Source organism: Trachinotus anak, unplaced genomic scaffold, assembly GCF_046630095.1.
Source record: "Trachinotus anak isolate AG129_WGS33_773 ecotype Australia unplaced genomic scaffold, CSIRO_AGI_Tana_v1 ptg000016l, whole genome shotgun sequence".
Lineage (NCBI taxonomy): Eukaryota > Metazoa > Chordata > Actinopteri > Carangiformes > Carangidae > Trachinotus > Trachinotus anak.
In genome coordinates this window covers 3,017,101-3,031,875 of record NW_027273867.1, presented here as the reverse complement: position 1 = coordinate 3,031,875, position 14,775 = coordinate 3,017,101, and the positions used below count along the sequence as shown (strand labels likewise).

Here is a 14,775-nt window from a genome sequence, read left to right as displayed (position 1 = left end):
GAAACATACTTACTCAGATAATTATTCAGTTGTCACCCCTTTCTTCATTCCACTTTCGCGCCACTCTTGTTTCCCTTCTTCCAAGTTCATGGAGTGAGCTTCAGAGCATGCGCAGTGTGCGTTTTATTTTAACGCCACGGTCTCGGACGTTCTTAACCCCTCTACTGAGGACAATAAAAATACGATAATTTTCCACATTCACTGAGTTAATTTTTGGTAACAATCATAAGTCTTCATCATACCTGCTAAATACTTATTCATTTTCAGGATTGTAACCCTTTAAATCCCACTTTGTTTGCATAATGCTGCTGTTTTTATGTATTATTTTCCATATACTAAATACTAAAGGGAGAAATATAACATGAGAACCACTGGCTCTCAGCTTATATGGACATACAATCACATATAGGCAAACACAAACTCTATTGACTTTGAATGTCATTTATTCCAATGGCCTACAGGTGCTCAATAATAAAGCAGCAATGCCCCTCCTGAAAACCATGAAAATGACTCTATTTGCTCCATCAGCCAAATATGACTTCATTCTGTCAAGGACAGAAAAAAAAAAATACACTTCTGGAGGCAGGACTTGAGACTGAAAAACTAATAATGCAGTCACCACTGTAGTAATGTCAGAGAGACAATGAAATCAAACATTTTATTGGCTTTAATGGGGGAAAAAAAACATGTTTATCCTTAAGGTGTAACTATTTTGTGTACATAATGTATTATATAAAATGGGATTTGATGAGGTTGGAAAAAAAAACCCTTGGCAAAATGTATTAACACATCCTAAATGATCGATGCATTAAGGTGAATGTACCGTTCTGACTGTGCCATTCACTGAGCACAGTGATGTTAAAATAATAAATACTATTTATGCCCATGGGGAAATTCAAAATTCAAAAATGTTGTATCAAATGAAGTAGCTTTTGTGGCTGTAATGAGTCTTCAGTTTATGTTCTACCTGTTAAAGAGGACTCGGTTTAAAAAACGAACTAGGTATGTGTATTTATTTCATTCAACAACTCACAAATTTCACTTAAGTGTCAAATTAGACCCATATTTAGGAGGACTTTACATTAAATTACAGTATATATTAATAGGTCTATACATTTGACCTTAAAATTAACATTATTTAACTGAACAATATATAGTTATAAAACTATATATATAATTACCAGAACTGAGTTGTCTGTGCCACAGTTGGCCCAGATTAGGACTGGAAATGAATGCTATCTGGGAGCCTTTCCACTGTGGAGTTGCTGAGTTTATTTAAAACTGATCTTGGATTGATGGTTGAAAAGCAACTAAAAAGCAACATGAAACGTCTTAATGCACAAAATAAACGTGTAATCACTATGTAACACAGTTATTATTACACTGGAAAGATTTTCATGGAGATTAGTCCAAAATCCACATTTCTAATTTAAAGGGGGGTAGAGATGTGTTTTACCAGGGCTGATGTAAATAAACCCTACATCACAATACTGCCACCTAGGGACCACTCCTGACTCAGTATCTTCCAGGAAATAGATGTGTTTTTATTAGTGTGTTATTTTATTATTAAGATTTGACATTATAATCTCATTCCTTTATTAGTAGCATTAGAAACTGTTTAATTAATGTACTGTTTTTGTTTATTATCATTATAGACCTTGTGCGTTTCATTCCCCTTCTTCCAGTAATAGTAATGTAGTTCCATGAGGATATCAACCTGTTGAATGTAAATTGTCCATGGTGGAAGGAGGACACACAATATTTGCCCATAAAACTAAATGTAATAATTCAAAGTTTATTAAAAAATGATTCTCCTCTATGCTTGACACTAAGAAAAAGAGGGAAAAGTCTAATGGGAGGTGGCAACCAACAAGGCCCCCCCACGACACACACCCAGAGGGTGAAAGAGCTGGATCCCCTGGTGCACGCTCTTACTCTTGTTTCCTGTTGCTTACTCTCTCACGCTTTATCACTCGCGCTCCTATGTTCTTACTTTAATCTTGACCTTGTGTCTTTTCACTTTGTGTTCTTTGTTCTCCTCACTACTGACTTTCAGAGAAAGTTTTCCTTTATATGTCATTTTTGTTTTATTGCTTTGACAAACCAAAACCAACTGATTTTGAATCACACAAATAAATGTGCCTTAGAACATTTTTGTAGTTTTTCTCTCAATTAAAAGATTGATTTTTGTTTAGAAGATTTTTGAAGGTTGTTGCATCACTCGGCCAACACTAACTCCTTCTAAAGTTATCTAACAAAAGTTAAACAACTGAAAAAGTTTATTCTGTCATCAACTGGCTACATGCCAGCCCAGGAGTGACTGACAAGTCCTCAAGACCCCAAGAAGGAAAGTCTGCTGGCAGACTTCACCAAAGCTGAAACCACTGAGACACAGGAAAAACCTGTCACCTTGGTAACAGACAACACCAAGAGTCTGTTGTCAAAGATCACCGACTGCAACATCAGCTGCTTTGGGTCCCGTCTCCTCCTGGGTTAGACTGGGTTGATGATGAAATAAACCTTTAGCTTACAGTTTTAGTGGTAAATATTTAGGTAACCGCTGACAATAAGTCTGCTCCACATAGCCTAACTTCATCCTCTGTCCCCATCACCCAGCTCCTCCTGTTACTAAGCTAAGAGATGCAGTGACCATCTGTTACAGCGACATCTTCATGGTCATCACTGATTACATTTCATCTGTGTTAGCGATTAGTTAATAAACATCTTTAATTTGACCCAGCCGTTGTCCTGTCTGTTCCTTTGAAGTAGACATTGGAGATCAATGAAGTCACTGCTTCTGATATCAGACTGATTAATTGATTTATAAATTAATGAATCTCTTAGTTTCTCCACAATCGGGGGATGGTGCCCTTCAACGATTCACATTATAAATTAAAAGTAGTATTCACACCACAGTGCTTTGATAAGATACTATTCACTCAATATTCAAAATGACAGGACTCCAAGTGTAAGCCTATGTTTGTGTGTATCTTATTCATCAGTTCATCATTTCATTACACATATAAGAAACTCAGAAATCCAGTAAAGAAGCAGCAGGTTGAGGGAGAAGCAGCTGGACCTTCAGGCTTTCACTTTTTAAAATGATGAAACGATTAAACATGTGCTTTTATGGATTAATTGTAAATTAATAACTTACATGCAAAGTAACCATAGTGAACCTATTCCGATGTCACTTTGTAAGTTATCATAACACAGGATAATTTCATATAGTTTTAGTCTCTGATCTGAATAGTTTTATTTAAATGTAAATACATTTCTTAATGTAAATACTGATCCTATATGTTAATAAACCAGTTGGTTGACAGCATTAAAAAGTCCTCTTTGTTTTGGAGGGAGGTGGGGTTGTTGAGTATCTACCAGTGTTGAGACCAAACCTACCCCCTTGTATTGCTCTCTTCTTCTGTGGCTGCTTCTCTGCTCCACCACAGCCCTTTAATCACTGACATCTGTAAATCTGTCTCGTTCATCAGCTCCAGTAAAAATATGCACAAGAAAAAGTTTTGTTCTTTGATAGGACCATTTCGCCCAAAACAAACTCCTCAGCAGTCAGTATTAATACACTGAGATGTCAGGAGAACCAGGAAGAAGACGTTTTCTGCAACACCACGGCAGCTGTGACAGGAAGTGATGTCATCAGCAGGAGCTTGACACACTAAAGACTGTTACAGAGACAGTTTGGAGGTTCACAGGGTTGTAGCAGGTCTCTTACTGTGAGTCTGAGGGTCCAGGTTCAAGACTGTAGTCTGGAGGATCAAGGTCTTTGGACTGGTCAGATCCTGGAGACTCTGCTGTGCCCTCATCTTCCTCCACACAATCACTCATCCTCAGGACTTCAGTCAGTCTGAGAGGGAAACCAGTAACACTGACTGTGAGATAGCACGCACACACACACACACACACACACACACACACACACACACACACACACATACATTATTCAGCTTATGTCAGTCAGAGTCAAACTGTTGATTGTGACCAGTGGTGTAGTGTACTTTTTTTAGTGGGTATACTGTGTATTATAATATATAATAAGGTGTATTGTTTCTTATTTCCATTATACTCTTTTTTTTTTTTTACTGTTTGTATTCATTACATCTTTATTTCTTTTGAGCACATTTGTATTGTATGTATATGTGTACGTTTTTCCATAAAGACTGAAAAACATCTATGGAACATGGATTGGTCCAAAACGTCTAATTTGACGTACGCGTTAATGCGTAAAATTTGTCCATCTTGGGAAAATACCATCTTAACACGCACATTTTTCAACGTCAAAAGGGGTTTAATTGATTTCAATGTAAACTATTTAAGATGTTTTCTCATGACTAGTGAGAGTGTCACTGCAGCCAAACTGTGGTGTGAATTATATTTACATTGTAACTATGATTTAAAAAAACTGAGTTGTACATTTGTGCATTCATGAACAGACTGTGGATCAGGAAGATTCCCTCTTAAACACCACATCTGTGTTTGGAAAGAAAATGTGACTGGATGAAAACACACGTGGTCTGTTCACCTTCTGGACAGGACTGAGAACCTGTAGAGGCTGTAGAGACAGAGCAGGTGAGCGGGGCGGAGCTGAAGCAGAGCGAGGAGCACATCTGAACCACTGACATATAGGTACTTTATACCAACTTCAACAGATCACTTAAACCTGCTCCCAAAGTTGCATATATCCTAAGCTGCACCCTTGTCCAGATAGTATTTGGCATATCCAGTGATATTTGGTAAATGTTCAAATCCCATATTTCACCATCCGTTGTGACTTTATGAATTAAAGCAGCTGCCATTGGTCAAAGTTTCACTGTCACTATGATTCCTTCCTTTCCCATGTCCTGAATGCAGTGATAACCTGGTGTTTTTCTGTTTTCCCTCAGTAACTGTCCCTGTAATTAGCCACACATATTTTGGTCTTTGGAGAACATGTACATTACACATACGTATTCCTTGTTATTTAAATCTAAAATTTAGGCTATAATATTGTCTTGTTGTGGTGAATAAATAGCATGAGTTAGATCATAGGAATAATTTTATTCTAAACACTTAATGCTACAGTTTTTGGCTGATTAGCATAAATAATGAATAGTGAATTCTGAGCTGTTTTTTTTCCAGCAGAGAGCACTGAGGTAAGAAAGAGGAGTGATGGAGCAGAGCACACACAGCCTTGTGGCCATGGAGCAGTTTCGCTCAACTCTGCTCACGCCTTCATGGAGTTTGATTTTAAACTAGAAAAGTTTGCTAAAACTTTAATGAATTAGGAGGAGACTATTCATCATTTTCTACAACCCACATCATTGAACCCTGATGTCTGCAAGAGTCCACTCTCCTGCTCTGCGCCTGGGTTCAATATATGGTTGGTGTCTGCATTGATCCCCTTTAGCAGTGCAGGTGTGAAGCTGTCTCCCTTTAATTAATGTGACTGAATAGTTTGCTATGCTCAGCGTGTCTTGTCAGCTGGGAGAAAAAATATTGGTATGTGTTCATGAAGCAGTGGTTCTCTGCCTTTTTCTGAATTGTCAGAGGCCAAACACACAGCAAATAGAGCAAAGTACAGTACCCTATATTTTCAGTATTTGAACAAACCATTAACCAGGAGAGGTTTAATAAATAACTGGCATCATAAACGCTCAGACACAATGTCTATCAACTGTGAGCAGCTGAATCACAAGTTAAGTTAACTCCTCCGTTATCAAAGCCAGCCAGGGCCCACATGACAGTGCAGCAGATAAGCTTCTATATGGAAGGTTTAGTGCAGGGGTCGAGAATTAAGTTCCCCCAACAGGGACCGGCTGCAGCCTCTCCCATCTCCCCCACAATAAGTTTGGCTTCGGGTAAGTTTTTTTCTAACCCATCACATGTTGGGCCAGAACATAATCAAAGGCTAATTTTAAGAAACGGATTTATAAAAATACATCTTAAATTTACTTTATTGTGTGGCCACAATCACATATACACGTTTGACTGATTCATTGAACTGTTGTTATTTTTTCATATCACATCTTATGTCTGCTATTTCAGAGGTCTATCAAGCAAGCGGCAGAACCTTTATAACGTCCTGTCAGAACTTTTCATAATAAAAGCTACAAGCTTGCATAAACTATAGACTTGCAGCATAGACTGTATCAAGACTTGCAGAAATAACGAACACTATTGGGCTTTTATTTTGAAGACAAAATCGCTAAAGAGGAAGTGATTCTGTGGGTAACTGTTTCTGCTATGACGGAGATGTATTGTTGAACCAGGCGCTGTGTGCGGAGCTGTATGAGGAGATTCTCTGTTTCGACAGACTTTCAGTTTGGTATTGTAAGATTTAAAAAAATCTGATTATCAAAATAATCCCCCCAGTTGCAGTTGCTTTCTATAAACCATGAAGTTTATTTTCAGATGTGGAGACATTTCAAACTTGACCCCTGTGACAGGGCAGAGGATGACCAAATCTCAGGTTGTCACTTTTTTTTCTCCACTTTTTACAGCCATAAAGCCCAAGCGTCAGTCCTGGGTCCGTTATCCTTTTCCATGTATGTGCTGCCTTCAGGTCAGATCGTTAGTGTGGTATAGTAGGATAATTATTGTTTGTGCCTCACAGAGTAACAGTTGCAGTTACAGGTCGTTTATATGTAATTCACCCTTTTTGAGGCTGTAGTACCTGAGCGCCCTGTAGGGGGCGTATGTGGATTAGCAGAGGTCAAGGTTGGTGTTGAATGTAGAAGAAGTATAACCGGAAGGGAGTCCATGTTGATGGTGTTTCCCGCCATGCTGTTGATGGTCCAGTAAAGAACCCGCTAAACTACATTCCTGCTGTGTGGACATTCATTATGTTTTTATGAAGATGCAACATCTTTTTGGCGACGAGGTGTTTTTTGGGGGAAGGAAGCCGTCGTTCGGACGTTAAAAGAAGAAAAGAGGGAGAAACGCCAGCCGGGAAGAGGAGAAAATAAAGCCGAAGGTAAAGATGGCTACAATAGGCACGCTAGTAGCGTTTGACCCCAACAATCAGACGTGGGATGAGTATACTGAAATACTCGAGCAGTTTTTCGCGGCCAATGGAATTAACGAGGCGGAAAAACAAAGAGCTATACTGATAAGTGTAGTCGGAGCAGCAACCTACAGCCTGATGCGTAACTTGCTCAGCCCGGCCAAGCCCAAAGACAAAACCTTCCAAGAGCTGGTACTCCTGATGAAAAATCACTTTGATCCAAAACCCAGTGAAATTGAAATTTGACTCCCGCACCCGCAAGCCCAATGAAACAGTCATGGAATACGTGGCGGAGCTGCGTCGTGTGGCTCAGGATTGTATCTATGGCAACACGTTGCAGCAGATGTTGAGAGACAGGAACGTCTGCGGAATGAACGATGAGAGAATCCAGAGGCGTCTCCTGTCAGAAGTGGAGCTCACTTTTGACAAGGCTCTGTCAATCGCCGTGTCACTGGAGACTGCAAATAAAAATGCCCAAGATCTGCAGACCTCAGGCGTGACAGCAAAATGCTTCAGCATAACCAAAGGGCAGCGTGAGACTCGCACCTTTAAGGGAGAAAACAGGGAGTGTTATCGATGCAACAGAACCAGGCACACAGCAGTGAACTGTAGGTACAAACAAGAAAAATGTCATGCTTGTGGTAAAGTGGGACACATAGCAAGAGCTTGTCGGAGCAAAGCTAAAAAGAGTGGATTTGTAAAAATAAAGAAGGAGACAAAGCAGAGTTCACATTATCGTTCTCACAAAGTACACAATGCAGAGGATGTTACACAGAGTGATAGTTCAGAAGAGGACCCCTTCAAGTTAAACTGCATCAAGTGCACACAAGAGCATCATGGCAAGCTGTACAGATTAGGGCGCCGGAGTGTGGTGTGCCTGAGAAAAGTAGACCCCTACACTGTAGATATGCAACTTAATGGAAAAGGATGTTGCTTAACAGTAATGAATGAAGAGACATTCAAAGGGACATGGAAACACACCAAACCCCCTAGTCTGAGGCCCATGAAAATTAAGCTGGAAACTTACACAGGGGATCCTGTTATGGTGATTGGAGCAACACTTGTCAGAGTCAAATACAAGCAGCAGAAAAGGAATCTGCCTCTTGTGGTGGTCGAAGGAGACGGCCCCAGCTTGCTAGGATGAGGCTGGCTAGAGAAAATATGTCTGGACTGGAGAGAAATAAAAAACAGTCGTGAAGCCAGAAAAGTGCACCAGGTCAAGACAATAGAAAATCCACTACAGCAAATGTTAAATAAACATGAGGATGTGTTCAAAGACAAGTTGGGCACCCTGAAAGGCACCAAAGCTACCATTCATGTGAAACATGATGCCCCCCCACGTTTCTTCCGTCCATGATCTGTTCCCTTTGCCATTTGAGCAAAAGTAGACCAGAAAATAGACAGACTGTTGAAAGAAGGCATCATCTCGCCAGTGAAATATGCTGAATGGGCGGCGCCGGTGGTACCAATTCTGAAGCCAACAGGGACTATAAGGCTGTGTGGAGATTACAAGCTTACTGTAAATACAGTGGTTTCCCTGGAACAGTATCCAGTACCCAGAATGGAGGACCTGTTTGCAGCACTTTCTGGAGGAAAGCAGTTCTCCAAATTGGACATGAGCCACGCCTACCAACAAATACTCCTGAATGATGAATCCAAAAAGTATGTGACAGTGAACACACACCGGGGGCTGTTCACGTACAACAGACTGCCTTTTGGAGTGGCATCTGCGCCAGCCATATTTCAGAGGACAATGGAAGGTCTCTTAAAAGGGATACCTCATGTAGTGGTGTACTTAGATGACATTTTGGTGAGCGGGGTGGATGAGGCAGACCACCTGCGGAATCTGGATGAGGTGTTGTCAAGGTTGGAGGAGGCTGGTTTGCGGTTGAAAAGAAGTAAATGTGCCTTCATGCAAAAAGAAGTGGAATTCTTAGGGCACATAGTGGACGCACATTGGCTCCATCCTGTGGAGAAGAAAGTTAAAGCCCTCATGGATGCCCCATACTCCCACAAATGTTACCGAACTCAAAGCATACTTGGGTTTATTGAACTACCACAATAAATTCCTTCCCAACCTGGCAACCCTGTTAGCTCCCCTGCACGAACTTTTAAGACATGATGTGAGCTGGACATGGCAAAAGAAACAAGAGGAAGCTTTCCAGAAATCAAAGAATCTACTCAACTCAGCAGATGTGTTAGTTACTCTGCTGACCGAGAGTTAGTTCTCTCATGTGATGCTTCCCCATATGGTGTGGGCGCTGTATTGTCACACAAAATGGATGATGGCACTGAAAGACCCTTGGAGTTCATGTCACGCACACTCTCACCTACTGAGAAAAGTATTTATACAGATCATAAGCTGCTGATCTCTCTCTTCAATGTTAAAAAGAGAGTTCAAAGATGGGCTGTGACACTGACCGCCTATGAGTACAACATTGTGTACAAGCCAGGCAAACAACATGCAAATGCAGATGCGCTCAGCAGATTGCCGGTGTCAGAAACAGCACCTGAAAAAGAAATGACTGAACAAGTATTGATGATGGATGTACTGGATGACACACTGGTTGACACTACACAAATCAAACGCTGGACAGCTAAGGATGTCATCTTGTCCCAAGTCCATGAATACACCTTAAAAGGCTGGCCTGCACAGACAGATGTTTGCTTCAAGCCATATCAAAAAAGGAAAATGGAACTGAGTGTGAGGGATGGGTGTGTGCTCTGGGGAGCCAGAGTAATTATCCCCACCAAAGGCAGAGACAAAATACTGAAACTCTTGCACCAGACTCATACCGGCATGTCAAAAAGGTTTGGTGAGGTCATATGTATGGTGGCCAGGTATGGATGAGAACATTGAGAGAGAAGTGCAGTCATGTGAGGAGTGTCAAAAACATCACAAGTCACCACTCACTGCACCATTACACCCCTGGGAGTGGCCGAGTCGCCATGGTCCAGGATCCATGTGGACTACGCAGGTCCCTTCCTTGGGGAGATGTTTCTACTCATTGTCGATGCTCATTCTAAGTGGATGGACATTTACCCTGTGAAATCGGCTACATCACAGACTACAATTGAGAAACTGCGACAGAGTTTTAGTGTGTTTGGTCTGCCTAAAATGCTAGTCTCAGACAATGGAACATGTTTCACCAGTGCTGAATTTGATACTTTCATGAAACAAAATGGCATTGATCTTGTGAGGTCAGCACCTTTCCACCCTTCCTCCAATGGTCTGGCTGAGAGGGCGGTCCAAACCTTCAAGGAGGGGATGAAGAAAATAAAAGGTGACATACTACAAACCAGACTGTCAAGATTTCTGTTCAGTTATCGCATCACGCCGCATACAACAACAGGCTCGTCACCTGCAGAGTTGATGATGTCACAGAGACTTTGATCAGCTTTAGACATTCTCATGCCTGATGTAAAAACAAAAGTGCAGCAAAAGCAACTGAAACAGAAGAAAAATCATGACACCAAGAAAAGGCTGAGAAGTTTTGCACCAGGGGACAATGTGTTTGTCAGAAACTACTCCTATGGTCCAAGGTGGATCCCAGCTGTCGTCACAAGCTCATCAGGTCCAGTGTCATATACCGTCACCATCGGGAATGGTCACACCTTGAAACGACACGTGCATCAGGTTAGAGCAGGATTGGCAGACACTGTTCCCAGCAAACCAGACGTCGTGTTGGAGCCACTGCCTGAGAGAAAAGCAGACTCTGAGGGCCTCTTGCCTTCAATGATGGACATAACACCACAACCTTCATCGTCCAAGCCACAGGACTTGCAGCCTGCTCCAGAGACTCAGGTTCAACCAGGATCGGTTGCACCAGTGGAGCAACGTTCCCAGAGAGAGAGACATCTGCCTGTGTGTCTCAAGGACTTTGTTAGATAGAGTGAGATCTTTCCAGGAATAGAGCAACAATGCGCTCTGATCTCACTGGAAGTTTAGGTTTGAAAAAAAAAAAAAAGAAAGTTCCAATATCATATGTTAATGCTTGTTGTGTGTATGATACAGTGTTCATTTACATGTAGGAGCTGTTAACCTAAGGGGGAGGAGATGTGGTATAGTAGGATAATTATTGTTTGTGCCTCACAGAGTAACAGTTGCAGTTACAGGTCGTTTATATGTAATTCACCCTTTTTGAGGCTGTAGTACCTGAGCGCCCTGTAGGGGGCGTATGTGGATTAGCAGAGGTCAAGGTTGGTGTTGAATGTAGAAGAAGTATAACCGGAAGGGAGTCCATGTTGAGGTTGTTATCCCACCATGCTGTTGATGATCCAGTAAAGAACCCGCTAAACTACATTCCTGCTGTGTGGACATTCGTTATATTTTTATGAAGATGCAACAATTAGCAAACACAAAGAATTAATTCAATCTTTCTTCGAAAACGGAGCGTTTTGGAAACGCTGATGGCTCTGTTTTAGTTCGAATGTTCCGGGGCTGCATTGTGGTTTTTATATACAGTCTATGGTTGTGGTATGGTTGGGCAAAAACTGAGTCCTTTGGAAACAATGACGTAGACACACCGGGTCGCTCCCTGATTGGCTCTTATCAGCCTCAGCCACCGGTAGTGAAAATATGAATTACAAGTGTAACTGACTTTGTTGTCTTTGCTAGTTGCTGTTGTTCATTAAAATCCTGTATGTTAACACTACAACTAGCTTTGCTTTCTTCCGCTGTATTATTTTCTGCAACTTATCAGTTGAATACACCTGAGCGTAAACAATCTGCTACCTGTTTACACCGGCTTGCACATGCCCTGTTTCCGTGAATGGTCACACGTATGCGTTTTCAGGTGTGGTAGTATGGATGCAGATTGTTTCTGATATGGAGCTAAACACTAGTCTCAACGGAGATTGTTTTCATTTTAAAATGCTGTTTTCAAAGAAAAACATAGTAGTGTGGATGTAGACCAGATGATTGTGGCTGCCAGTTGTTCCCAGAGCCCGATTAATGACTAAAGGCTGTCGTGCTTTTGCAGTCCAGGCCCCTAATCTGAATGAACGGCCTACTGAGATAAGTTTTCCTTCTTAAAGCATTCTTTAAAAAAAAAAAAAAAAAAATACCCAACAACTTAATCATATGAAATATAATGGTTTTGTTTATTTATTGTTGTTTTTATCATTTTGTGAAGTTTTTTTTAAAGAAAATTGCTGTATAATTAATAATAATAATAGTAACAACAACAATAATAATGATCATTATTATTATTATTATTATGTCTTCTATATTCTTGATAATGTAGCTTTCAGTCAGAATAAACACACATGATTTCTCAAATGAGTCATGTAATTCTATAGAACATACAGCAAAAATGGTCAAAGTTCTTAACCAGGTTTAGCTACCTTAACATCTGGAAATGGTGGCATCTTCTTTAGAACAAATTGAACAGATTGAATTTTGGCAAAGATACGCAGGATAATGGAGACTGACAAAAATAGGACCTTGGTATATGTAGATTATATACTGAAACATTCATGCTTTAGTCATAAAATACACGGTCATGCTTACCTGCCCCACTATATACTCAAAAAGGGTGAGTATGTTAAGGTTTTTATATACAGTCTATGGTTAAGGCCAACCAATAGCATGGACGCTTTCAAACACCTTGAGACATTCAAAACAAACGGTTAACAGAGATAAATGTATTATTAAAAATTCAAACTGTATCTAGTGCTGTGACATCAGGCCCACGCCCACTTAAGAGACAGGCAGTGTACACCATTTCATACCATTGGTGCTGCCCGTAACCATGGATGTATTATAAGTATATTATATAGTAAATGTATAGTATTTTATATTTTATATATATACATATATATATATATATATATATATATATATATATATATATATATATATATATATATATATATATATATATATATAGTTTATAGTATATAGTATAAGTATATTAGTATATTATAGTGGAGTAAATCAAACAGTGTTGATTATTTGACCGTGTTGATATTTTTCAGTCTTACCACTTTGATCCACCAAAGCTCTTCATTTTTACTTGTATTTAAATATATATTTATTTATTAAGTCACTGTTAAATACTTCATTTGATTTAATATTGTCCGTTAAATTTTGTGCAAATACGTGAAAGTGAAGCTGTTATTTGTGACAACCTTCTGTCAAACTTAGCCACATGTAGTTTGTAACAGCCCAACTAACGACCCTGTTGAGGAAGGGCTTGAGAATGGCCAGCCTACGCAGTTAGTGTCTCAACTTTTGACAGACATACTAAGCCTGAGTGAAGTCCCGCTGCTGGACAGAGCCCACAGATCACCACGAGCAAAACCAAAACCCGGGGAGGGATGAGGGATGATATACTGCGTGAGTCCGCTCGGGGCCCCCTGATGTACAAAGGAAAAATGCTCCATATTTATCCTGACTACACCACCGCGGTGATGAAGAAAAGGACAGCGTTTGGAGACATGAAAAAGAGGCTGAGATCCATAGAGGGAGCCAAGTACGGGCTACGATTTCCGGCTACACTTCGTGTCACTCTCCCGGGGAGTAAGGAGCGTACTTTCGAGGATCCCAGCCTGGCACTGGACTTTATTCACCGTGAGACACACGATGCCGAGCGAGTGATACAACCTGCATCTTCTTCACCGGGATAAGAAGTACAGACGCAAATTAAAACAAGCCATGCGTCACAGATGTTTTGTGCTGGCTGTCTCCTTTGGACATTACTTTCTGAGGGACTGTCACGCTATGGAACTGTAGGTACGGCTGCCGCATATCGACAGTGAGCAGGTATGTTTCTCCCTCCTTTTCTATTCCTGTTGTTATCATTCATTACAAGGTACACATGGTTCCGTGTGGCACTGAGATCGATAATATTACCAGTAACGGGACTACTACTGTATATTACCTGGTGCCTGTGCACACAATGTTTGACTGTGCACTGTAATGTGGAATGTAATGAAACACTATATTATGTACACTTGTGAGTGCTATTACATGCAGAGTTTTGATGTTCACAATCTATGGCTGCTGAATTTGTGACTATAGTAATAAGAGAGCAAAACAGGTTCACCTTTTTTTTTCTGTGGATATTCATTCTCTTCTTGGCAATTTTTGACAGATTTACAGATAATGTGTAGACCAGACCTTAGCTTGCGACTCTTTTGAGTGTTATGTTAATAGAAAATTTGATGGGATCTTGTAGGCACCTATGTTGGGGAGGTGCAAGGGTGGGCGTTTTTTGTCTTTCTTTCTGTTTTATGACTTTGTTTATTTTTCCTTTATTTTTGTTTGATACACTACAAAGTACATCTTTTGAGATGATCTCGCAAAGTATTCAGGCAGGAGTCAAACTATGTACAGACATGAAGACATACTGCTTAACAGCTCTATTTTATGGTACTACTTAATAGGTTACATAGCCCCATAGGAACATCAATAACTTTTGCCAGTTGGAACGTCCGTGCCCTGGGGAAACCCACCAAGCTAAATAAGATTATCTCTCATCTTGATAGCTTGGGAGTAAAAGTTGCTTATCTGCAGGAAACGCATTTTAAAAAATCTGATCACACAAAGATACTCAGGCGCTGGGTAGCACAATCATATCATTTTCTTTTTAATAACAGATCAAGAGGCACAGCTATTTTGATCCATAAATCTCTGCAGTTCACCCCCTCAGACATCATTGCAGATTCTCAGGGCCGCTACATAATTGTTACAGGTTGTATTGTTAACACTCCCGTGATACTAGCTAACCTATATGCACCTAATTTGGACAATGATAAATTTTTTTCTGATTTGC

At 40.4% G+C, this 14,775-nt stretch overlaps 1 protein-coding gene and 1 pseudogene across 5 annotated transcripts in view; one reads left to right on the top strand and one right to left on the bottom strand.

Moving 5' to 3' along the window:
* The window catches only part of LOC139634138 (NLR family CARD domain-containing protein 3-like), a 45,770-nt gene extending 44,604 nt beyond the window's left edge, over positions 1-1,166 (bottom strand). For 3 of the 5 annotated variants that reach the window (XR_011693906.1, XM_071500416.1, XM_071500419.1), the window contains exon 1: positions 14-1,164. The gene's annotated coding sequence lies outside the window, so the exon portion shown is untranslated. Of the gene's footprint in view, positions 1-13 lie in introns of all 5 variants that reach the window. The other 2 variants (XM_071500418.1, XM_071500420.1) reach the window with 2 other exon arrangements.
* Positions 1,167-5,777: 4,611 nt separating this feature from the next.
* On the top strand, positions 5,778-9,280 carry LOC139634258 (uncharacterized; annotated as a pseudogene).
* The last annotated feature ends 5,495 nt before the right edge of the window (positions 9,281-14,775 follow it).